At 47.3% G+C, this 25,252-nt stretch overlaps 2 long non-coding RNA genes across 2 annotated transcripts in view; one reads left to right on the plus strand and one right to left on the minus strand.

The window, feature by feature from the left end:
- The window catches only part of LOC308186673, a 195,811-nt gene that overhangs the window by 80,567 nt on the left and 89,992 nt on the right, over positions 1 to 25,252 (plus strand). The gene's annotated exons all lie outside the window — the stretch shown is intronic.
- The window catches only part of LOC308186675, a 51,515-nt gene continuing 29,369 nt past the window's right edge, over positions 3,107 to 25,252 (minus strand). The window contains exons 2-3 of the long non-coding RNA XR_013944184.1: positions 16,892 to 17,195; positions 3,107 to 3,935 (exon numbers count right to left, since the gene is read on the minus strand). This is a non-coding gene — a long non-coding RNA (uncharacterized lncRNA). The remainder of the gene's footprint in view (positions 3,936 to 16,891; positions 17,196 to 25,252) is intronic.

Below are 25,252 nucleotides of genomic sequence, written 5' to 3' on the forward strand. Positions count from 1 at the left end.
AACGCCACCCTAATACTAGTACTTTTATCCCTAGCAGGCCTCCCCCCATTAACAGGCTTTATACCAAAGTGACTTATCATCCAAGAACTAACTAAACAGGAAATAACACCAGCAGCCATGGCAATTGCCATGCTATCACTGCTCAGCCTCTTCTTCTACCTACGCCTCGCATACCACTCAACAATTACCCTTCCCCCCAACTCCTCTAACCACATAAAACAATGATACACTAGCAAAGCCCCAAGCACACCTACTGCGGTCCTTGCCTCACTATCAATCCTCTTACTTCCCCTGTCCCCAATAATACATGTCATTGTCTAGAAACTTAGGATAACACCCCAAACCGAAGGCCTTCAAAGCCTTAAATAAGAGTTAAACCCTCTTAGTTTCTGCACATTAAGACTTACAGAATATTAACCTGTATCTTCTGAATGCAAGTCAGACGCTTTAATTAAGCTAAAGCCTCCCTAGACAGATGGGCTTCGATCCCACAAAACTCTAGTTAACAGCTAAATGCCTAAACCAATTGGCTTCTGCCTACAAAGACCCTGACGCACCCTAGTGCGCATCGATGAGCTTGCAACTCAACATGAATTTCACTACAGAGCCGATAAGAAGAGGAATTAAACCTCTGTAAAAAGGACTACAGCCTAACGCTTCAACACTCAGCCATCTTACCCGTCACCTTCATCAACCGATGACTATTTTCCACTAACCATAAGGATATTGGCACCCTGTACCTCATCTTCGGGGCATGAGCAGGAATAGTCGGCACCGCACTCAGCCTATTAATCCGCGCAGAACTAGGACAACCAGGAACTCTCCTAGGCGACGACCAAATTTACAATGTAATCGTTACCGCTCACGCCTTTGTAATAAGCTTCTTTATAGTCATACCCATCATGATCGGAGGATTCGGCAACTGATTAGTCCCCCTCATAATCGGTGCCCCCGACATAGCATTCCCGCGAATAAACAACATAAGCTTTTGACTCCTCCCCCCATCATTCCTCCTCCTACTAGCCTCATCCACTGTAGAAGCTGGCGCCGGCACAGGCTGAACTGTCTACCCTCCCCTAGCAGGTAACCTTGCCCACGCCGGAGCTTCAGTAGACCTGGCTATCTTCTCACTCCACTTAGCCGGTATCTCCTCCATCCTTGGGGCCATCAACTTTATCACCACAGCCATCAACATAAAACCCCCCGCACTCTCACAATACCAAACCCCACTATTTGTCTGATCCGTACTAATTACCGCCATCCTACTCCTTCTATCACTCCCCGTACTCGCCGCCGGTATTACAATATTACTAACTGATCGAAACCTAAACACCACATTCTTCGACCCCGCTGGAGGAGGAGACCCAATCCTGTACCAACACCTATTCTGATTCTTCGGACACCCAGAAGTCTATATTCTGATCCTACCGGGGTTCGGAATCATCTCACACGTAGTCACGTACTACTCAGGCAAAAAGGAGCCCTTCGGCTACATGGGAATAGTCTGAGCCATACTATCCATCGGCTTCCTAGGATTCATCGTCTGAGCTCACCACATGTTTACAGTAGGAATAGACGTTGATACCCGAGCCTACTTTACATCAGCCACTATAATCATTGCCATCCCTACCGGAATCAAAGTATTTAGCTGACTAGCCACCCTGCACGGAGGAACAATCAAATGAGACCCCCCCAATACTATGAGCTCTAGGATTTATCTTCCTATTTACCATCGGAGGATTAACAGGAATCGTTCTTGCAAACTCTTCCCTAGACATCGCCCTGCACGACACGTACTACGTAGTTGCCCACTTCCACTACGTCCTATCCATAGGCGCCGTCTTTGCCATTCTAGCAGGATTTACTCACTGATTCCCACTACTCACTGGGTTTACCCTACACCAAACATGAGCAAAAGCCCACTTCGGGGTAATATTTACAGGAGTAAACCTAACGTTCTTCCCCCAGCACTTCCTAGGCCTAGCAGGAATACCCCGACGATACTCGGACTATCCCGACGCCTACACACTATGAAACACCATTTCCTCCATCGGCTCCCTAATCTCAATAGTAGCCGTAATCATACTAATATTCATCATCTGAGAAGCCTTTCCGGCCAAACGAAAAGTCCTACAACCAGAACTAACTACCACAAACGTTGAATGAATCCACGGCTGCCCTCCCCCATACCATACTTTCGAGGAACCGGCCTTCGTCCAAGTACAAGAAAGGAAGGAATCGAACCCTCACATGCTGGTTTCAAGCCAACTGCATTAACCGCTCATGCTTCTTTCTTATGAGACGTTAGTAAACCAATTACATAGCCTTGTCAAGACTAAATCACAGGTAAAAATCCTGTACATCTCATGTGGCCAACCACTCCCAACTAGGATTCCAAGACGCCTCATCACCCATCATAGAAGAACTCGTTGAATTCCACGACCACGCCCTAATCGTTGCTCTAGCTATCTGCAGCCTAGTTCTCTACCTTTTAGCCCACATACTAACAGAAAAACTCTCGTCCAATGCTGTAGACGCCCAAGAAGTAGAGCTGATCTGGACAATCCTACCTGCTATCGTCCTGGTACTCCTCGCCCTCCCATCCCTACAAATCCTCTACATAATGGACAAAATCGATGAACCAGACCTCACCCTAAAAGCCATCGGCCACCAATGATACTGAAGCTACGAATACACAGACTTCAAAGACCTATCATTCGACTCCTACATAGTGCCCACCCCAGACTTACCCAACGGCCACTTCCGACTGCTAGAAGTTGACCACCGCGTAGTTATCCCAATAGAATCCCCCATCCGCGTGATCATTACTGCAGGAGACGTACTCCACTCCTGAGCAGTCCCAACGCTCGGAGTTAAAACAGACGCAATCCCAGGCCGACTAAACCAAACTTCATTCATTACCACCCGGCCTGGGATTTTTTACGGACAATGCTCAGAAATTTGCGGGGCTAATCACAGCTACATACCCATTGTAGTAGAATCAACCCCACTCCCACATTTCGAGGCCTGATCGTCCCTTCTATCATCATCCTAATCATTAAGAAGCTATGCAACAGCACTAGCCTTTTAAGCTAGCCGAAGAGGGACTTCCCCCTCCTTAATGATATGCCACAGCTTAACCCCGCACCATGATTTTCAATCATAATTATAACCTGATTAACCCTAGCACTCCTCATCCAACCAAAACTACTAGCCTTCACCACAACCAACCCCCCATCAAATAAGACCTCCCTCACTACCAAACCCACACCATGATCCTGACCATGAACCTAAGCTTCTTTGACCAATTTTCCAGCCCCAATCTATTCGGCATCCCCTTAATCCTACTATCCCTACTCTTCCCAGCCCTACTATTCCCGTCCCCAAACAACCGATGAATCAACAACCGCCTTTCTACTATCCAAACATGACTCCTTCACCTAATCACAAAACAACTAATAGTCCCACTCAACAAAAATGGCCACAAATGAGCCATAATATTTACATCCCTAATAATCATACTTCTTACAATCAACCTTCTAGGCCTCCTTCCATATACATTCACCCCAACCACCCAACTATCTATGAACATAGCCCTAGCCTTCCCACTATGGCTCGCCACACTACTAACAGGCCTACGAAACCAACCATCAGCCTCTTTAGCCCACCTATTACCCGAAGGTACCCCTACACCCCTAATCCCCGCACTAATCCTGATCGAAACAACCAGCCTACTAATCCGCCCCCTAGCCCTCGGAGTCCGCCTTACAGCCAACCTTACAGCAGGACACTTACTCATCCAACTCATCTCTACAGCCTCCATTGCATTAATACCCACCCTTCCTGCAGTATCCATCCTAACAATAATCATCCTACTACTCCTAACCATCCTAGAAGTAGCAGTAGCCATAATCCAGGCCTACGTCTTCGTGCTCCTTCTAAGCCTATACTTACAAGAAAACATCTAATGGCACACCAAGCACACTCATACCACATAGTTGACCCAAGCCCTTGACCAATCTTCGGGGCAGCCGCCGCCCTACTCACAACCTCAGGATTAATCATGTGATTCCACTACAACTCATCCATACTACTAACCCTAGGCCTCATCTCAATACTCCTAGTAATACTCCAATGATGACGAGACATTGTACGAGAAAGCACCTTCCAAGGCCATCACACTCCCACAGTCCAAAAAGGCCTACGATACGGCATAATCCTTTTCATCACATCCGAAGCATTCTTCTTCTTAGGGTTCTTCTGAGCGTTCTTCCACTCGAGCCTGGCCCCAACCCCAGAACTAGGAGGCCAATGACCCCCAACAGGAATTAAACCACTCAACCCGATAGAAGTCCCCCTACTAAACACAGCCATCCTACTAGCCTCAGGCATTACCGTAACGTGAGCCCATCACAGCATCACAGAAGGAAACCGAAAACACGCCATCCACGCCCTAACCCTAACGATCCTCCTGGGATTCTACTTCACAGCCCTACAAGCAATAGAATACCACGAAGCCCCATTCTCAATCGCCGATAGCGTCTACGGATCTACCTTCTTCGTTGCCACTGGATTCCACGGACTCCACGTAATCATCGGATCCTCCTTCCTGACCGTCTGCCTCTTCCGACTGATCAAGTTCCACTTTACATCAGACCACCACTTCGGATTCGAGGCAGCAGCCTGATACTGACACTTCGTAGACGTCATCTGACTATTCCTCTACATAACCATCTACTGATGAGGATCTTGCTCTTCTAGTATATTAATTACAATTGACTTCCAATCTCTAGAATCTGGTATAAACCCAGAGGAGAGCAATGAACGCACTCATGTTCATATTCGCCCTATCATCAATCCTAAGCGCCGCCCTAACCGCATTAAACTTCTGACTCGCCCAAATAAACCCCGACTCAGAGAAACTCTCACCGTACGAATGTGGATTCGACCCACTTGGATCTGCTCGATTACCATTCTCAGTCCGATTCTTCCTCAGTAGCCATCCTGTTCGTCCTATTCGACCTAGAAATCGCCCTCCTACTCCCCCTGCCATGAGCCGTCCAACTCCAATCCCCCCTAATGACCCTCACCTGAACTGTAGTGATCCTCCTTCTCCTAACACTCGGACTGGCCTACGAGTGAATTCAAGGGGGCCTAGAATGAGCAGAATAACAGAAAGTTAGTCTAACCAAAAAGATAGCTGGTTTCGACCCAGCAGATTACAGCCAACCCTGTAACTTTCTTATGTCGCCCCTACATTTAAGCTTCTACTCAGCCTTCATTTTCAGCGGACTAGGACTAGCCTTCCACCGAACCCACCTAGTATCCGCCCTACTATGCCTTGAAAGCATAATATTATCGATATTCGTAGGCCTATCAATATGATCCATCGAAAACCAAGTCTCCTCATTCACCATGGTACCAATTCTCATGCTAACCTTCTCAGCGTGTGAGGCGGGCACAGGCCTGGCCATCCTAGTAGCCTCCACCCGCACACATGGCTCCGACCATCTACACAACCTAAACCTCCTGCAATGCTAAAAATCATCCTACCCACAATCATACTTCTTCCAACAGCCCTGCTGTCTCCACCAAAATTTCTATGGACTAACACCACCTTATACAGCCTCCTAATCGCTGCCCTAAGCCTACAGTGATTAATCCCAACCTACTACCCCTACAAATTTTTATCCAACTGAACAGGAATTGACCAAATCTCATCCCCCCTCCTAGTACTATCCTGCTGACTACTCCCACTCATAATCATAGCAAGCCAAAACCACCTGCAACAAGAACCCCTACAACGCAAACGAATCTTTATCTCAACCTTAGTCGCAGTCCAGCCATTCATCCTACTAGCCTTTTCCACCACAGAACTAGCACTATTTTACATCTCATTTGAAGCAACCCTCATTCCCACCCTAATCTTAATCACCCGATGGGGGAACCAACCAGAACGCCTAAGCGCTGGCATCTACCTGCTATTCTACACGCTAGTAAGCTCTCTACCCCTGCTAATCACAATCATACACCTATACGTGAAAATTGGCACCCTGCACCTGCCAACCCTACAACTAACCCACCCAACCCTATCCACCCCATGGACAGGAATACTATCAGGTCTAGCACTGCTCATAGCATTCATAGTAAAAGCCCCACTATACGGCCTACACCTCTGACTGCCAAAAGCCCACGTAGAAGCACCCATCGCAGGCTCAATACTCCTCGCCGCCCTACTACTAAAGCTAGGAGGATACGGAATTATACGAGTCACTCTATTTATGGGCCCACTGTCCAACCTCCTGCACTACCCCTTCCTAACCCTGGCCCTATGAGGCGCCCTAATGACTAGCTCAATCTGCCTACGACAGACAGACCTAAAATCACTAATCGCTTATTCATCCGTTAGCCACATAGGCCTAGTTATCGCCGCAGGAATAATCCAAACCCACTGATCATTCTCAGGGGCAATGATCCTAATAATTTCCCATGGACTAACTTCCTCCATACTATTCTGCCTAGCCAACACAAACTATGAACGTACGCACAGCCGAATTCTACTACTCACACGAGGCCTACAACCTCTCCTACCACTCATAGCTACCTGATGATTGCTGGCCAATCTAACAAACATAGCCTTACCCCCAACAACAAACCTCATAGCAGAGCTAACCATTATAATCACCTTATTCAACTGATCTGCCTTCACGATCATCCTAACAGGAATCGCAACCCTACTAACCGCCTCCTACACCTTATTCATACTACTAATGACCCAACGAGGCTCAATCCCCTCCCACATCACATCTATGCAAAACTCAACCACGCGAGAACACCTGCTCATAACACTCCACATTATCCCAATATTCCTCCTAATCCTCAAACCCGAACTGATCTCCGGAATCCCCTCATGCAAGTATAGTTTAAACCAAACATTAGACTGTGATTCTAAGAATAGAAGTTCAAACCTTCTTACCTGCCGAGGGGAGGGTTTAACCAACAAGAGCTGCTAACTCTTACATCTGAGCCTAAAACCTCAGCCCCCTTACTTTTAAAGGATAACAGCAATCCACTGGTCTTAGGAACCACCCATCTTGGTGCAAATCCAAGTAAAAGGAGTGAACCCCACACTACTAATCAACTCCCTCACACTACTCACGCTGACAATCCTCCTAACCCCAATCATCCTGCCATTTCTATTTAAAAACTTTAAAAACACCCCACAAGCCACCACCCGCACTGTTAAAACCGCATTCCTAATTAGCCTAGCCCCTACAACCGCATTCATCTACTCGGGAGTAGAATCTGTCACCTGCCACTGGGAGTGAAAATTCATTATAAACTTTAAAATCCCCCTGAGCCTAAAAATAGACCAATACTCAATAACATTTCTTCCAATCGCCCTATTTGTAACATGATCAATCCTACAATTCGCCATATGATACATGGCCTCAGAGCCATACGTAACAAAATTTTTCACCTACCTACTGACATTCCTAGTCGCCATACTCCTCCTAACAACCGCAAACAACATATTCCTCCTATTCGTAGGCTGGGAAGGAGTACGAATCATGTCCTTCCTTCTCATCGGCTGATGACAAGGCCGAGCAGATGCCAACACCGCCGCCCTACGAGCCGTAATCTACAACCGAATCGGAGACATCGGACTGATCCTGAGCATAGCATGACTAGCTTCAACATTCAACACCTGAGAGATCCAACAAGCCGTACACCCCCACCAAACCCCAATCCTCCCCCTCATAGGATTAATCCTCGCAGCCGCAGGAAAATCCGCCCAATTTGGACTCCACCCATGACTGCCCGCAGCAATAGAAGGCCCCACCCCAGTATCAGCCCTACTGCACTCCAGTACCATAGTAGTAGCCGGAATCTTCCTGCTCATCCGCATGCACCCCCTGCTAGCCACCAACCAGACAGCCCTAACTGCCTGCCTATGCCTAGGTGCTCTATCAACCCTATTCGCTGCCACATGCGCCCTAACCCAAAATGACATCAAAAAAATCATTGCTTTCTCAACATCCAGCCAACTAGGACTAATAATAGTCACTATCGGACTAAACCTCCCACAACTAGCCTTCCTACACATCTCAACCCATGCCTTCTTTAAAGCCATACTATTCCTATGCTCAGGGTCTATCATCCACAACCTAAACGGAGAACAAGATATCCGAAAGATAGGAGGCCTACAGTAAATACTCCCAGTCACTACTTCCTGCCTAACCATCGGAAACCTGGCGCTGATAGGAACCCCATTCCTAGCCGGATTCTACTCAAAAGACCTCATCATCGAAAGCTTAAACACATCATACCTAAATACTTGAGCCCTACTCCTAACCCTTATAGCCACAGCATTCACCGCAACCTACAGCATCCGCATAACCATCCTAGTCCAAGCTGGACAAACCCGAATCCCCCCAATAGTATCAATAAACGAAAACAACCCACTAATCACCGCCCCCCTAACCCGACTCGCCCTAGGCAGCATTACAGCAGGAATAATCATTACCTCTTTCATCACACCAACCAAAACCCCCCCAATAACCATACCCCTTATCACCAAAACCGCTGCCATCCTCATAACAATCCTAGGAATCATCCTAGGCCCCTCATGTACAGGGCCACACCCCTCTAACGGCGCAAGCTTACATAGAAACATTATTAACAGACCTAGACAGATACAAAAACCCCTACAAGACCACGTATTAACTAACCCTGTTAACCCGACTCAGGAGCGCCTATAAGAGCGATTAAAATCTGTGAAAGGAACTCGGCAAATTAATAAGGCCCGACTGTTTACCAAAAACATAGCCTTCAGCAAATTAAACAAGTATTGAAGGTGATGCCTGCCCGGTGACTTAGGTTTAACGGCCGCGGTATCCTAACCGTGCAAAGGTAGCGCAATCAATTGTCCCATAAATCGAGACTTGTATGAATGGCTAAACGAGGTCTTAACTGTCTCTCACAGATAATCAGTGAAATTGATCTCCCCGTGCAAAAGCGGGGATGTGAACATAAGACGAGAAGACCCTGTGGAACTTAAAAATCAACGACCACCGCGAATCCTCAATCAACCCCACTGGGGCCACTACCATCGCAGAGCCTGGTCGATATTTTTCGGTTGGGGCGACCTTGGAGGAGAACAAATCCTCCAAAAACAAGACCATACCTCTTTACCTAGAGCTACCCCTCAAAGTGCTAACAGTGACCAGACCCAATATAATTGATTAATGGACCAAGCTACCCCAGGGATAACAGCGCAATCCCCCTCAAGAGCCCATATCGACAGGGGGGTTTACGACCTCGATGTTGGATCAGGACATCCTAATGGTGCAGCCGCTATTAAGGGTTCGTTTGTTCAACGATTAACAGTCCTACGTGATCTGAGTTCAGACCGGAGCAATCCAGGTCGGTTTCTATCTATGACACACTCTCCCCAGTACGAAAGGACCGGGAAAGTGGGGCCAATACCACAAGCACGCCCCCCCCCTCTAAGCAGTGAAACCAACTAAACCGTGAAGAGGGCCTTCCCCCACCACTTTCAATCCTAGAAAAGGACCAGCTAGAGTGGCAGAGCCCGGCAAGTGCAGAAGGCTTAAGCCCTTTCCCCAGAGGTTCAAATCCTCTCCCTAGCTTCACCCATGATTCAAATAACAACACTAAGCTGCCTCATTATATCCCTCCTATACATCATCCCAATCCTGATTGCCGTAGCCTTCCTAACCCTAGTAGAACGGAAAATCCTAAACTACATACAATCCCGCAAAGGCCCTAACGTTGTCGGGCCTTTTGGCCTACTTCAACCATTTGCGGACGGACTGAAACTATTTACCAAAGAGCCCATCCGACCCTCTACCTCTTCCCCACTTCTATTCATTCTGATACCAATACTAGCCCTTGTCCTAGCCCTCACCACTTGAGCACCACTACCACTCCCATTTCCCCTAGCAGATCTAAACCTCGGAGTTCTCTTCCTAATAGCCATGTCAAGCCTAGCCGTCTACTCAGTCCTATGATCAGGCTGAGCCTCGAACTCAAAATACGCACTAATCGGAGCCCTACGGGCAGTAGCACAGACCATTTCATACGAAGTGACACTGGCCATAATCCTGCTATCAATAATCATACTAAGCGGAAGCTACACACTCAGCTCCTTTGCCGTCGCACAGGAGCCTCTATACTTCATTTTCTCCTCATGACCCCTAGCATTAATATGATACGTATCCACCCTAGCAGAGACAATCCGAGCTCCTTTTGACCTCACAGAGGGTGAATCTGAGCTAGTCTCAGGGTTTAACGTTGAATACGCCGCAGGACCCTTCGCCTTATTCTTCCTAGCTGAATATGCGAACATTATGCTAATAAATACACTTACAGCCATCATATTCCTAAACCCAAGCGCCCTAGGGCCACCCACAGAACTATTCCCCGTCATCCTAGCCACAAAAGTCCTCCTACTATCTTCTGGTTTCTTATGGGTCCGAGCTTCATACCCACGATTCCGATATGACCAACTAATGCACCTACTATGAAAAAACTTCCTACCCCTCACACTAGCTCTGTGCCTCTGACACATCAGCATACCTATCTGCTATGCAGGCCTACCTCCTTACATAAGGAAATGTGCCTGAACTACAAAGGGTCACTATGATAAAGTGAACATAGAGGTATAACAGCCCTCTCATTTCCTGTTGACCTTAGAAAAGTAGGAATTGAACCCACACAAGAGAAATCAAAATTCTCCATACTTCCCTTATATTATTTTCTAGTAGAGTCAGCTAATCAAGCTATCGGGCCCATACCCCGAAAATGATGGTTTAACCCCCTCCTCTACTAATGAACCCTTACGCGACCCCAATCATAACCTTCAGCCTCATCTTGGGCACCACAATCACAATTTCCAGCAACCACTGAGTTCTGGCCTGGACAGGACTGGAGATCAACACACTAGCCATCATTCCCCTAATTGCCAAATCCCACCACCCACGAGCAGTAGAAGCCGCAACGAAATACTTCCTAACCCAAGCAGCTGCTTCCGCCCTGGTCCTATTCTCTAGCATAACCAATGCCTGAGTCACCGGCCAATGAGACATCACACAAATAAACCACCCAACCTCCTGTCTACTACTGACAGCAGCAATCGCTATTAAACTGGGCCTAGTGCCATTTCACTTCTGATTCCCAGAAGTACTACAAGGATCGCCACTAATAACAGCCCTGCTACTCTCGACCCTCATAAAATTCCCCCCACTAACCCTGCTCCTACTAACATCCAAATCCCTCGACCCAGCTCTACTCACCGCCATGGCCCTAGCCTCAACAGCACTAGGAGGCTGAATAGGACTGAACCAAACACAAACACGCAAAATCCTAGCCTTCTCGTCCATCTCCCACTTAGGCTGAATCGCCATCATCCTAGTTTACAGCCCCAAATTGGCCTTACTTACCTTCTACCTATACACAATCATAACATCAGCCGTATTCCTAGCCCTTAACAAAATCAAAGCCCTTAACCTATCCATGATCACAACCTCATGAACAAAAACCCCAGTGCTAAACGCCACCCTAATACTAGTACTTTTATCCCTAGCAGGCCTCCCCCCATTAACAGGCTTTATACCAAAGTGACTTATCATCCAAGAACTAACTAAACAGGAAATAACACCAGCAGCCATGGCAATTGCCATGCTATCACTGCTCAGCCTCTTCTTCTACCTACGCCTCGCATACCACTCAACAATTACCCTTCCCCCCAACTCCTCTAACCACATAAAACAATGATACACTAGCAAAGCCCCAAGCACACCTACTGCGGTCCTTGCCTCACTATCAATCCTCTTACTTCCCCTGTCCCCAATAATACATGCCATTGTCTAGAAACTTAGGATAACACCCCAAACCGAAGGCCTTCAAAGCCTTAAATAAGAGTTAAACCCTCTTAGTTTCTGCACATTAAGACTTACAGAATATTAACCTGTATCTTCTGAATGCAAGTCAGACGCTTTAATTAAGCTAAAGCCTCCCTAGACAGATGGGCTTCGATCCCACAAAACTCTAGTTAACAGCTAAATGCCTAAACCAATTGGCTTCTGCCTACAAAGACCCTGACGCACCCTAGTGCGCATCGATGAGCTTGCAACTCAACATGAATTTCACTACAGAGCCGATAAGAAGAGGAATTAAACCTCTGTAAAAAGGACTACAGCCTAACGCTTCAACACTCAGCCATCTTACCCGTCACCTTCATCAACCGATGACTATTTTCCACTAACCATAAGGATATTGGCACCCTGTACCTCATCTTCGGGGCATGAGCAGGAATAGTCGGCACCGCACTCAGCCTATTAATCCGCGCAGAACTAGGACAACCAGGAACTCTCCTAGGCGACGACCAAATTTACAATGTAATCGTTACCGCTCACGCCTTTGTAATAAGCTTCTTTATAGTCATACCCATCATGATCGGAGGATTCGGCAACTGATTAGTCCCCCTCATAATCGGTGCCCCCGACATAGCATTCCCGCGAATAAACAACATAAGCTTTTGACTCCTCCCCCCATCATTCCTCCTCCTACTAGCCTCATCCACTGTAGAAGCTGGCGCCGGCACAGGCTGAACTGTCTACCCTCCCCTAGCAGGTAACCTTGCCCACGCCGGAGCTTCAGTAGACCTGGCTATCTTCTCACTCCACTTAGCCGGTATCTCCTCCATCCTTGGGGCCATCAACTTTATCACCACAGCCATCAACATAAAACCCCCCGCACTCTCACAATACCAAACCCCACTATTTGTCTGATCCGTACTAATTACCGCCATCCTACTCCTTCTATCACTCCCCGTACTCGCCGCTGGTATTACAATATTACTAACTGATCGAAACCTAAACACCACATTCTTCGACCCCGCTGGAGGAGGAGACCCAATCCTGTACCAACACCTATTCTGATTCTTCGGACACCCAGAAGTCTATATTCTGATCCTACCGGGGTTCGGAATCATCTCACACGTAGTCACGTACTACTCAGGCAAAAAGGAGCCCTTCGGCTACATGGGAATAGTCTGAGCCATACTATCCATCGGCTTCCTAGGATTCATCGTCTGAGCTCACCACATGTTTACAGTAGGAATAGACGTTGATACCCGAGCCTACTTTACATCAGCCACTATAATCATTGCCATCCCTACCGGAATCAAAGTATTTAGCTGACTAGCCACCCTGCACGGAGGAACAATCAAATGAGACCCCCCCCAATACTATGAGCTCTAGGATTTATCTTCCTATTTACCATCGGAGGATTAACAGGAATCGTTCTTGCAAACTCTTCCCTAGACATCGCCCTGCACGACACGTACTACGTAGTTGCCCACTTCCACTACGTCCTATCCATAGGCGCCGTCTTTGCCATTCTAGCAGGATTTACTCACTGATTCCCACTACTCACTGGGTTTACCCTACACCAAACATGAGCAAAAGCCCACTTCGGGGTAATATTTACAGGAGTAAACCTAACGTTCTTCCCCCAGCACTTCCTAGGCCTAGCAGGAATACCCCGACGATACTCGGACTATCCCGACGCCTACACACTATGAAACACCATTTCCTCCATCGGCTCCCTAATCTCAATAGTAGCCGTAATCATACTAATATTCATCATCTGAGAAGCCTTTCCGGCCAAACGAAAAGTCCTACAACCAGAACTAACTACCACAAACGTTGAATGAATCCACGGCTGCCCTCCCCCATACCATACTTTCGAGGAACCGGCCTTCGTCCAAGTACAAGAAAGGAAGGAATCGAACCCTCACATGCTGGTTTCAAGCCAACTGCATTAACCGCTCATGCTTCTTTCTTATGAGATGTTAGTAAACCAATTACATAGCCTTGTCAAGACTAAATCACAGGTAAAAATCCTGTACATCTCATGTGGCCAACCACTCCCAAATAGGATTCCAAGACGCCTCATCACCCATCATAGAAGAACTCGTTGAATTCCACGACCACGCCCTAATCGTTGCCCTAGCTATCTGCAGCCTAGTTCTCTACCTTTTAGCCCACATACTAACAGAAAAACTCTCGTCCAATGCTGTAGACGCCCAAGAAGTAGAGCTGATCTGGACAATCCTACCTGCTATCGTCCTGGTACTCCTCGCCCTCCCATCCCTACAAATCCTCTACATAATGGACAAAATCGATGAACCAGACCTCACCCTAAAAGCCATCGGCCACCAATGATACTGAAGCTACGAATACACAGACTTCAAAGACCTATCATTCGACTCCTACATAGTGCCCACCCCAGACTTACCCAACGGCCACTTCCGACTGCTAGAAGTTGACCACCGCGTAGTTATCCCAATAGAATCCCCCATCCGCGTAATCATTACTGCAGGAGACGTACTCCACTCCTGAGCAGTCCCAACGCTCGGAGTTAAAACAGACGCAATCCCAGGCCGACTAAACCAAACTTCATTCATTACCACCCGGCCTGGGATTTTTTACGGACAATGCTCAGAAATTTGCGGGGCTAATCACAGCTACATACCCATTGTAGTAGAATCAACCCCACTCCCACATTTCGAGGCCTGATCGTCCCTTCTATCATCATCCTAATCATTAAGAAGCTATGCAACAGCACTAGCCTTTTAAGCTAGCCAAAGAGGGACTTCCCCCTCCTTAATGATATGCCACAGCTTAACCCCGCACCATGATTTTCAATCATAATTATAACCTGATTAACCCTAGCACTCCTCATCCAACCAAAACTACTAGCCTTCACCACAACCAACCCCCCATCAAATAAGACCTCCCTCACTACCAAACCCACACCATGATCCTGACCATGAACCTAAGCTTCTTTGACCAATTTTCCAGCCCCAATCTATTTGGCATCCCCTTAATCCTACTATCCCTACTCTTCCCAGCCCTACTATTCCCGTCCCCAAACAACCGATGAATCAACAACCGCCTTTCTACTATCCAAACATGACTCCTTCACCTAATCACAAAACAACTAATAGTCCCACTCAACAAAAATGGCCACAAATGAGCCATAATATTTACATCCCTAATAATCATACTTCTTACAATCAACCTTCTAGGCCTCCTTCCATATACATTCACCCCAACCACCCAACTATCTATGAACATAGCCCTAGCCTTCCCACTATGGCTCGCCACACTACTAACAGGCATGTTTAACCATGTACGTGCCCCAGGGCCGGCTTAAAGTAGGCTCTATTGTCCCACTTTACTGCTAAATCCGCCTTCCAGAAGTGGTTTCACGCTTCTTTCCGTGTGCCCTATGAATAGGGAATGTAGCCCATTTCTTCCACTCCATAGGCTATACCTTGACCTGTCTTATTAGCGGGGTGCTATTGTGTCCACTGTTGTGCTCTCATTCGAGGTGGGCTGGCGACGGCGGTATGTAGGCTGTGTTGGCAAGGGGTGGTTGGGTTAATCGGGGATTATCGATTGTAGAACAGGCTCCTCTAGGTGGGTTTGGGGCACCGCCAAGTCCTTAGAGTTTTAAGCGTTTGTGCTCGTAGTTCTCTGGCGGATACTTCGGTAAAGTAAGTATCAAGATTTAGGGCCAGGCATAGTGGGGTATCTAATCCCAGTTTGGGCCCTGGCTTTCGTGGGTTTAAATCAGTCGTTAGTTCCTAAGATCATCTTAATGGTGTGTTTAGGTGCATCTTGGGCTTATGACAGCTTAGTTGCATTTTGATCTTAGTTAGCTAGGATAGGCATTTTACCACTCTTTACGCCGTGTCAATAGGACGGTTGATTTGGGTTTCTTGTATGACCGCGGTGGCTGGCACAAGATTTACCAACCCTTGAAGTTAGGCTGTTGCTATAACTAAGTCAAGTTTGCACTCATTGCTTAATGTTAATTACTGCTGAATACCCGTGGGGGCGTGGCTTAGTGAGGCGTCTTGGGCTACTACTTGGGTGTGCCTGATACCCGCTCCTCAAGGCCTGTATGGGGGTAGGTGGTCGAGGGCGTTTACACTGGGGCGCGGATACTTGCATGTATATATTTAGCAAAAACCAACCGTAAGGTTAGGACTAAGTCTTTTGTCCGCAGGCATGTTTTATGCCATCTTGGCAACTTCAGTGCCATGCTTTGTGTTAAGCTATGTGGACGGGGGTGTGGTTAGCTGATAGTTGAGTGGTGAGTGAGAGTGAAGTATATGAAATTATTGCTTGTGTTTACTATTTTTAGTACTGGAGTTTCTCTAAGTCCTAGGACTAGGAGGAAATGGTGTTTCATAGTGTGTAGGCGTCGGGATAGTCCGAGTATCGTCGGGGTATTCCTGCTAGGCCTAGGAAGTGCTGGGGGAAGAACGTTAGGTTTACTCCTGTAAATATTACCCCGAAGTGGGCGTTTGCTCATGTTTGGTGTAGGGTAAACCCAGTAACTATTCGGCATCCCCTTAATCCTACTATCCCTACTCTTCCCAGCCCTACTATTCCCGTCCCCAAACAACCGATGAATCAACAACCGCCTTTCTACTATCCAAACATGACTCCTTCACCTAATCACAAAACAACTAATAGTCCCACTCAACAAAAATGGCCACAAATGAGCCATAATATTTACATCCCTAATAATCATACTTCTTACAATCAACCTTCTAGGCCTCCTTCCATATACATTCACCCCAACCACCCAACTATCTATGAACATAGCCCTAGCCTTCCCACTATGGCTCGCCACACTACTAACAGGCCTACGAAACCAACCATCAGCCTCTTTAGCCCACCTATTACCCGAAGGTACCCCTACACCCCTAATCCCCGCACTAATCCTGATCGAAACAACCAGCCTACTAATCCGCCCCCTAGCCCTCGGAGTCCGCCTTACAGCCAACCTTACAGCAGGACACTTACTCATCCAACTCATCTCTACAGCCTCCATTGCATTAATACCCACCCTTCCTGCAGTATCCATCCTAACAATAATCATCCTACTACTCCTAACCATCCTAGAAGTAGCAGTAGCCATAATCCAGGCCTACGTCTTCGTGCTCCTTCTAAGCCTACACTTACAAGAAAACATCTAATGGCACACCAAGCACACTCATACCACATAGTTGACCCAAGCCCTTGACCAATCTTCGGGGCAGCCGCCGCCCTACTCACAACCTCAGGATTAATCATGTGATTCCACTACAACTCATCCATACTACTAACCCTAGGCCTCATCTCAATACTCCTAGTAATACTCCAATGATGACGAGACATTGTACGAGAAAGCACCTTCCAAGGCCATCACACTCCCACAGTCCAAAAAGGCCTACGATACGGCATAATCCTTTTCATCACATCCGAAGCATTCTTCTTCTTAGGGTTCTTCTGAGCGTTCTTCCACTCGAGCCTGGCCCCAACCCCAGAACTAGGAGGCCAATGACCCCCAACAGGAATTAAACCACTCAACCCGATAGAAGTCCCCCTACTAAACACAGCCATCCTACTAGCCTCAGGCGTTACCGTAACGTGAGCCCATCACAGCATCACAGAAGGAAACCGAAAACACGCCATCCACGCCCTAACCCTAACGATCCTCCTGGGATTCTACTTCACAGCCCTACAAGCAATAGAATACCACGAAGCCCCATTCTCAATCGCCGATAGCGTCTACGGATCTACCTTCTTCGTTGCCACTGGATTCCACGGACTCCACGTAATCATCGGATCCTCCTTCCTGACCGTCTGCCTCTTCCGACTGATCAAGTTCCACTTTACATCAGACCACCACTTCGGATTCGAGGCAGCAGCCTGATACTGACACTTCGTAGACGTCATCTGACTATTCCTCTACATAACCATCTACTGATGAGGATCTTGCTCTTCTAGTATATTAATTACAATTGACTTCCAATCTCTAGAATCTGGTATAAACCCAGAGGAGAGCAATGAACGCACTCATGTTCATATTCGCCCTATCATCAATCCTAAGCGCCGCCCTAACCGCATTAAACTTCTGACTCGCCCAAATAAACCCCGACTCAGAGAAACTCTCACCGTACGAATGTGGATTCGACCCACTTGGATCTGCTCGATTACCATTCTCAGTCCGATTCTTCCTCAGTAGCCATCCTGTTCGTCCTATTCGACCTAGAAATCGCCCTCCTACTCCCCCTGCCATGAGCCGTCCAACTCCAATCCCCCCTAATGACCCTCACCTGAACTGTAGTGATCCTCCTTCTCCTAACACTCGGACTGGCCTACGAGTGAATTCAAGGGGGCCTAGAATGAGCAGAATAACAGAAAGTTAGTCTAACCAAAAAGATAGCTGGTTTCGACCCAGCAGATTACAGCCAACCCTGTAACTTTCTTATGTCGCCCCTACATTTAAGCTTCTACTCAGCCTTCATTTTCAGCGGACTAGGACTAGCCTTCCACCGAACCCACCTAGTATCCGCCCTACTATGCCTTGAAAGCATAATATTATCGATATTCGTAGGCCTATCAATATGATCCATCGAAAACCAAGTCTCCTCATTCACCATGGTACCAATTCTCATGCTAACCTTCTCAGCGTGTGAGGCGGGCACAGGCCTGGCCATCCTAGTAGCCTCCACCCGCACACATGGCTCCGACCATCTACACAACCTAAACCTCCTGCAATGCTAAAAATCATCCTACCCACAATCATACTTCTTCCAACAGCCCTGCTGTCTCCACCAAAATTTCTATGGACTAACACCACCTTATACAGCCTCCTAATCGCTGCCCTAAGCCTACAGTGATTAATCCCAACCTACTACCCCTACAAATTTTTATCCAACTGAACAGGAATTGACCAAATCTCATCCCCCCTCCTAGTACTATCCTGCTGACTACTCCCACTCATAATCATAGCAAGCCAAAACCACCTGCAACAAGAACCCCTACAACGCAAACGAATCTTTATCTCAACCTTAGTCGCAGTCCAGCCATTCATCCTACTAGCCTTTTCCACCACAGAACTAGCACTATTTTACATCTCATTTGAAGCAACCCTCATTCCCACCCTAATCTTAATCACCCGATGGGGGAACCAACCAGAACGCCTAAGCGCTGGCATCTACCTGCTATTCTACACGCTAGTAAGCTCTCTACCCCTGCTAATCACAATCATACACCTATACGTGAAAATTGGCACCCTGCACCTGCCAACCCTACAACTAACCCACCCAACCCTATCCACCCCATGGACAGGAATACTATCAGGTCTAGCACTGCTCATAGCATTCATAGTAAAAGCCCCACTATACGGCCTACACCTCTGACTGCCAAAAGCCCACGTAGAAGCACCCATCGCAGGCTCAATACTCCTCGCCGCCCTACTACTAAAGCTAGGAGGATACGGAATTATACGAGTCACTCTATTTATGGGCCCACTGTCCAACCTCCTGCACTACCCCTTCCTAACCCTGGCCCTATGAGGCGCCCTAATGACTAGCTCAATCTGCCTACGACAGACAGACCTAAAATCACTAATCGCTTATTCATCCGTTAGCCACATAGGCCTAGTTATCGCCGCAGGAATAATCCAAACCCACTGATCATTCTCAGGGGCAATGATCCTAATAATTTCCCATGGACTAACTTCCTCCATACTATTCTGCCTAGCCAACACAAACTATGAACGTACGCACAGCCGAATTCTACTACTCACACGAGGCCTACAACCTCTCCTACCACTCATAGCTACCTGATGATTGCTGGCCAATCTAACAAACATAGCCTTACCCCCAACAACAAACCTCATAGCAGAGCTAACCATTATAATCACCTTATTCAACTGATCTGCCTTCACGATCATCCTAACAGGAATCGCAACCCTACTAACCGCCTCCTACACCTTATTCATACTACTAATGACCCAACGAGGCTCAATCCCCTCCCACATCACATCTATGCAAAACTCAACCACGCGAGAACACCTGCTCATAACACTCCACATTATCCCAATATTCCTCCTAATCCGCAAACCCGAACTGATCTCCGGAATCCCCTCATGCAAGTATAGTTTAAACCAAACATTAGACTGTGATTCTAAGAATAGAAGTTCAAACCTTCTTACCTGCCGAGGGGAGGGTTTAACCAACAAGAGCTGCTAACTCTTACATCTGAGCCTAAAACCTCAGCCCCCTTACTTTTAAAGGATAACAGCAATCCACTGGTCTTAGGAACCACCCATCTTGGTGCAAATCCAAGTAAAAGTAGTGAACCCCACACTACTAATCAACTCCCTCACACTACTCACGCTGACAATCCTCCTAACCCCAATCATCCTGCCATTTCTATTTAAAAACTTTAAAAACACCCCACAAGCCACCACCCGCGCTGTTAAAACCGCATTCCTAATTAGCCTAGCCCCTACAACCGCATTCATCTACTCGGGAGTAGAATCTGTCACCTGCCACTGGGAGTGAAAATTCATTATAAACTTTAAAATCCCCCTGAGCCTAAAAATAGACCAATACTCAATAACATTTCTTCCAATCGCCCTATTTGTAACATGATCAATCCTACAATTCGCCATATGATACATGGCCTCAGAGCCATACGTAACAAAATTTTTCACCTACCTACTGACATTCCTAGTCGCCATACTCCTCCTAACAACCGCAAACAACATATTCCTCCTATTCGTAGGCTGGGAAGGAGTACGAATCATGTCCTTCCTTCTCATCGGCTGATGACAAGGCCGAGCAGATGCCAACACCGCCGCCCTACGAGCCGTAATCTACAACCGAATCGGAGACATCGGACTGATCCTGAGCATAGCATGACTAGCTTCAACATTCAACACCTGAGAGATCCAACAAGCCGTACACCCCCACCAAACCCCAATCCTCCCCCTCATAGGATTAATCCTCGCAGCCGCAGGAAAATCCGCCCAATTTGGACTCCACCCATGACTGCCCGCAGCAATAGAAGGCCCCACCCCAGTATCAGCCCTACTGCACTCCAGTACCATAGTAGTAGCCGGAATCTTCCTGCTCATCCGCATGCACCCCCTGCTAGCCACCAACCAGACAGCCCTAACTGCCTGCCTATGCCTAGGTGCTCTATCAACCCTATTCGCTGCCACATGCGCCCTAACCCAAAATGACATCAAAAAAATCATTGCTTTCTCAACATCCAGCCAACTAGGACTAATAATAGTCACTATCGGACTAAACCTCCCACAACTAGCCTTCCTACACATCTCAACCCATGCCTTCTTTAAAGCCATACTATTCCTATGCTCAGGGTCTATCATCCACAACCTAAACGGAGAACAAGATATCCGAAAGATAGGAGGCCTACAGAAAATACTCCCAGTCACTACTTCCTGCCTAACCATCGGAAACCTGGCGCTGATAGGAACCCCATTCCTAGCCGGATTCTACTCAAAAGACCTCATCATCGAAAGCTTAAACACATCATACCTAAATACTTGAGCCCTACTCCTAACCCTTATAGCCACAGCATTCACCGCAACCTACAGCATCCGCATAACCATCCTAGTCCAAGCTGGACAAACCCGAATCCCCCCAATAGTATCAATAAACGAAAACAACCCACTAATCACCGCCCCCCTAACCCGACTCGCCCTAGGCAGCATTACAGCAGGAATAATCATTACCTCTTTCATCACACCAACTAAAACCCCCCCAATAACCATACCCCTTATCACCAAAACCGCTGCCATCCTCATAACAATCCTAGGAATCATCCTAGGCCCCTCATGTACAGGGCCACACCCCTCTAACGGCGCAAGCTTACATAGAAACATTATTAACAGACCTAGACAGATACAAAAACCCCTACAAGACCACGTATTAACTAACCCTGTTAACCCGACTCAGGAGCGCCTATAAGAGCGATTAAAATCTGTGAAAGGAACTCGGCAAATTAATAAGGCCCGACTGTTTACCAAAAACATAGCCTTCAGCAAATTAAACAAGTATTGAAGGTGATGCCTGCCCGGTGACTTAGGTTTAACGGCCGCGGTATCCTAACCGTGCAAAGATAGCGCAATCAATTGTCCCATAAATCGAGACTTGTATGAATGGCTAAACGAGGTCTTAACTGTCTCTCACAGATAATCAGTGAAATTGATCTCCCCGTGCAAAAGCGGGGATGTGAACATAAGACGAGAAGACCCTGTGGAACTTAAAAATCAACGACCACCGCGAATCCTCAATCAACCCCACTGGGGCCACTACCATCGCAGAGCCTGGTCGATATTTTTCGGTTGGGGCGACCTTGGAGGAGAACAAATCCTCCAAAAACAAGACCATACCTCTTTACCTAGAGCTACCCCTCAAAGTGCTAACAGTGACCAGACCCAATATAATTGATTAATGGACCAAGCTACCCCAGGGATAACAGCGCAATCCCCCTCAAGAGCCCATATCGACAGGGGGGTTTACGACCTCGATGTTGGATCAGGACATCCTAATGGTGCAGCCGCTATTAAGGGTTCGTTTGTTCAACGATTAACAGTCCTACGTGATCTGAGTTCAGACCGGAGCAATCCAGGTCGGTTTCTATCTATGACACACTCTCCCCAGTACGAAAGGACCGGGAAAGTGGGGCCAATACCACAAGCACGCCCCCCCCCCTCTAAGCAGTGAAACCAACTAAACCGTGAAGAGGGCCTTCCCCCACCACTTTCAATCCTAGAAAAGGACCAGCTAGAGTGGCAGAGCCCGGCAAGTGCAGAAGGCTTAAGCCCTTTCCCCAGAGGTTCAAATCCTCTCCCTAGCTTCACCCATGATTCAAATAACAACACTAAGCTGCCTCGTTATATCCCTCCTATACATCATCCCAATCCTGATTGCCGTAGCCTTCCTAACCCTAGTAGAACGGAAAATCCTAAGCTACATACAATCCCGCAAAGGCCCTAACGTTGTCGGGCCTTTTGGCCTACTTCAACCATTTGCGGACGGACTGAAACTATTTACCAAAGAGCCCATCCGACCCTCTACCTCTTCCCCACTTCTATTCATTCTGATACCAATACTAGCCCTTGTCCTAGCCCTCACCACTTGAGCACCACTACCACTCCCATTTCCCCTAGCAGATCTAAACCTCGGAGTTCTCTTCCTAATAGCCATGTCAAGCCTAGCCGTCTACTCAGTCCTATGATCAGGCTGAGCCTCGAACTCAAAATACGCACTAATCGGAGCCCTACGGGCAGTAGCACAGACCATTTCATACGAAGTGACACTGGCCATAATCCTGCTATCAATAATCATACTAAGCGGAAGCTACACACTCAGCTCCTTTGCCGTCGCACAGGAGCCTCTATACTTCATTTTCTCCTCATGACCCCTAGCATTAATATGATACGTATCCACCCTAGCAGAGACAAACCGAGCTCCTTTTGACCTCACAGAGGGTGAATCTGAGCTAGTCTCAGGGTTTAACGTTGAATACGCCGCAGGACCCTTCGCCTTATTCTTCCTAGCTGAATATGCGAACATTATGCTAATAAATACACTTACAGCCATCATATTCCTAAACCCAAGCGCCCTAGGGCCACCCACAGAACTATTCCCCGTCATCCTAGCCACAAAAGTCCTCCTACTATCTTCTGGTTTCTTATGGGTCCGAGCTTCATACCCACGATTCCGATATGACCAACTAATGCACCTACTATGAAAAAACTTCCTACCCCTCACACTAGCTCTGTGCCTCTGACACATCAGCATACCTATCTGCTATGCAGGCCTACCTCCTTACATAAGGAAATGTGCCTGAACTACAAAGGGTCACTATGATAAAGTGAACATAGAGGTATAACAGCCCTCTCATTTCCTGTTGACCTTAGAAAAGTAGGAATTGAACCCACACAAGAGAAATCAAAATTCTCCATACTTCCCTTATATTATTTTCTAGTAGAGTCAGCTAATCAAGCTATCGGGCCCATACCCCGAAAATGATGGTTTAACCCCCTCCTCTACTAATGAACCCTTACGCGACCCCAATCATAACCTTCAGCCTCATCTTGGGCACCACAATCACAATTTCCAGCAACCACTGAGTTCTGGCCTGGACAGGACTGGAGATCAACACACTAGCCATCATTCCCCTAATTGCCAAATCCCACCACCCACGAGCAGTAGAAGCCGCAACGAAATACTTCCTAACCCAAGCAGCTGCTTCCGCCCTGGTCCTATTCTCTAGCATAACCAATGCCTGAGTCACTGGCCAATGAGACATCACACAAATAAACCACCCAACCTCCTGTCTACTACTGACAGCAGCAATCGCTATTAAACTGGGCCTAGTGCCATTTCACTTCTGATTCCCAGAAGTACTACAAGGATCGCCACTAATAACAGCCCTGCTACTCTCGACCCTCATAAAATTCCCCCCACTAACCCTGCTCCTACTAACATCCAAATCCCTCGACCCAGCTCTACTCACCGCCATGGCCCTAGCCTCAACAGCACTAGGAGGCTGAATAGGACTGAACCAAACACAAACACGCAAAATCCTAGCCTTCTCGTCCATCTCCCACTTAGGCTGAATCGCCATCATCCTAGTTTACAGCCCCAAATTGGCCTTACTTACCTTCTACCTATACACAATCATAACATCAGCCGTATTCCTAGCCCTTAACAAAATCAAAGCCCTTAACCTATCCATGATCACAACCTCATGAACAAAAACCCCAGTGCTAAACGCCACCCTAATACTAGTACTTTTATCCCTAGCAGGCCTCCCCCCATTAACAGGCTTTATACCAAAGTGACTTATCATCCAAGAACTAACTAAACAGGAAATAACACCAGCAGCCATGGCAATTGCCATGCTATCACTGCTCAGCCTCTTCTTCTACCTACGCCTCGCATACCACTCAACAATTACCCTTCCCCCCAACTCCTCTAACCACATAAAACAATGATACACTAGCAAAGCCCCAAGCACACCTACTGCGGTCCTTGCCTCACTATCAATCCTCTTACTTCCCCTGTCCCCAATAATACATGCCATTGTCTAGAAACTTAGGATAACACCCCAAACCGAAGGCCTTCAAAGCCTTAAATAAGAGTTAAACCCTCTTAGTTTCTGCACATTAAGACTTACAGAATATTAACCTGTATCTTCTGAATGCAAGTCAGACGCTTTAATTAAGCTAAAGCCTCCCTAGACGGATGGGCTTCGATCCCACAAAACTCTAGTTAACAGCTAAATGCCTAAACCAATTGGCTTCTGCCTACAAAGACCCTGACGCACCCTAG

Source organism: Anser brachyrhynchus, assembly GCF_964034855.1.
Source record: "Anser brachyrhynchus genome assembly, contig: SCAFFOLD_79, whole genome shotgun sequence".
In the NCBI taxonomy this organism is placed as follows: domain Eukaryota; kingdom Metazoa; phylum Chordata; class Aves; order Anseriformes; family Anatidae; genus Anser; species Anser brachyrhynchus.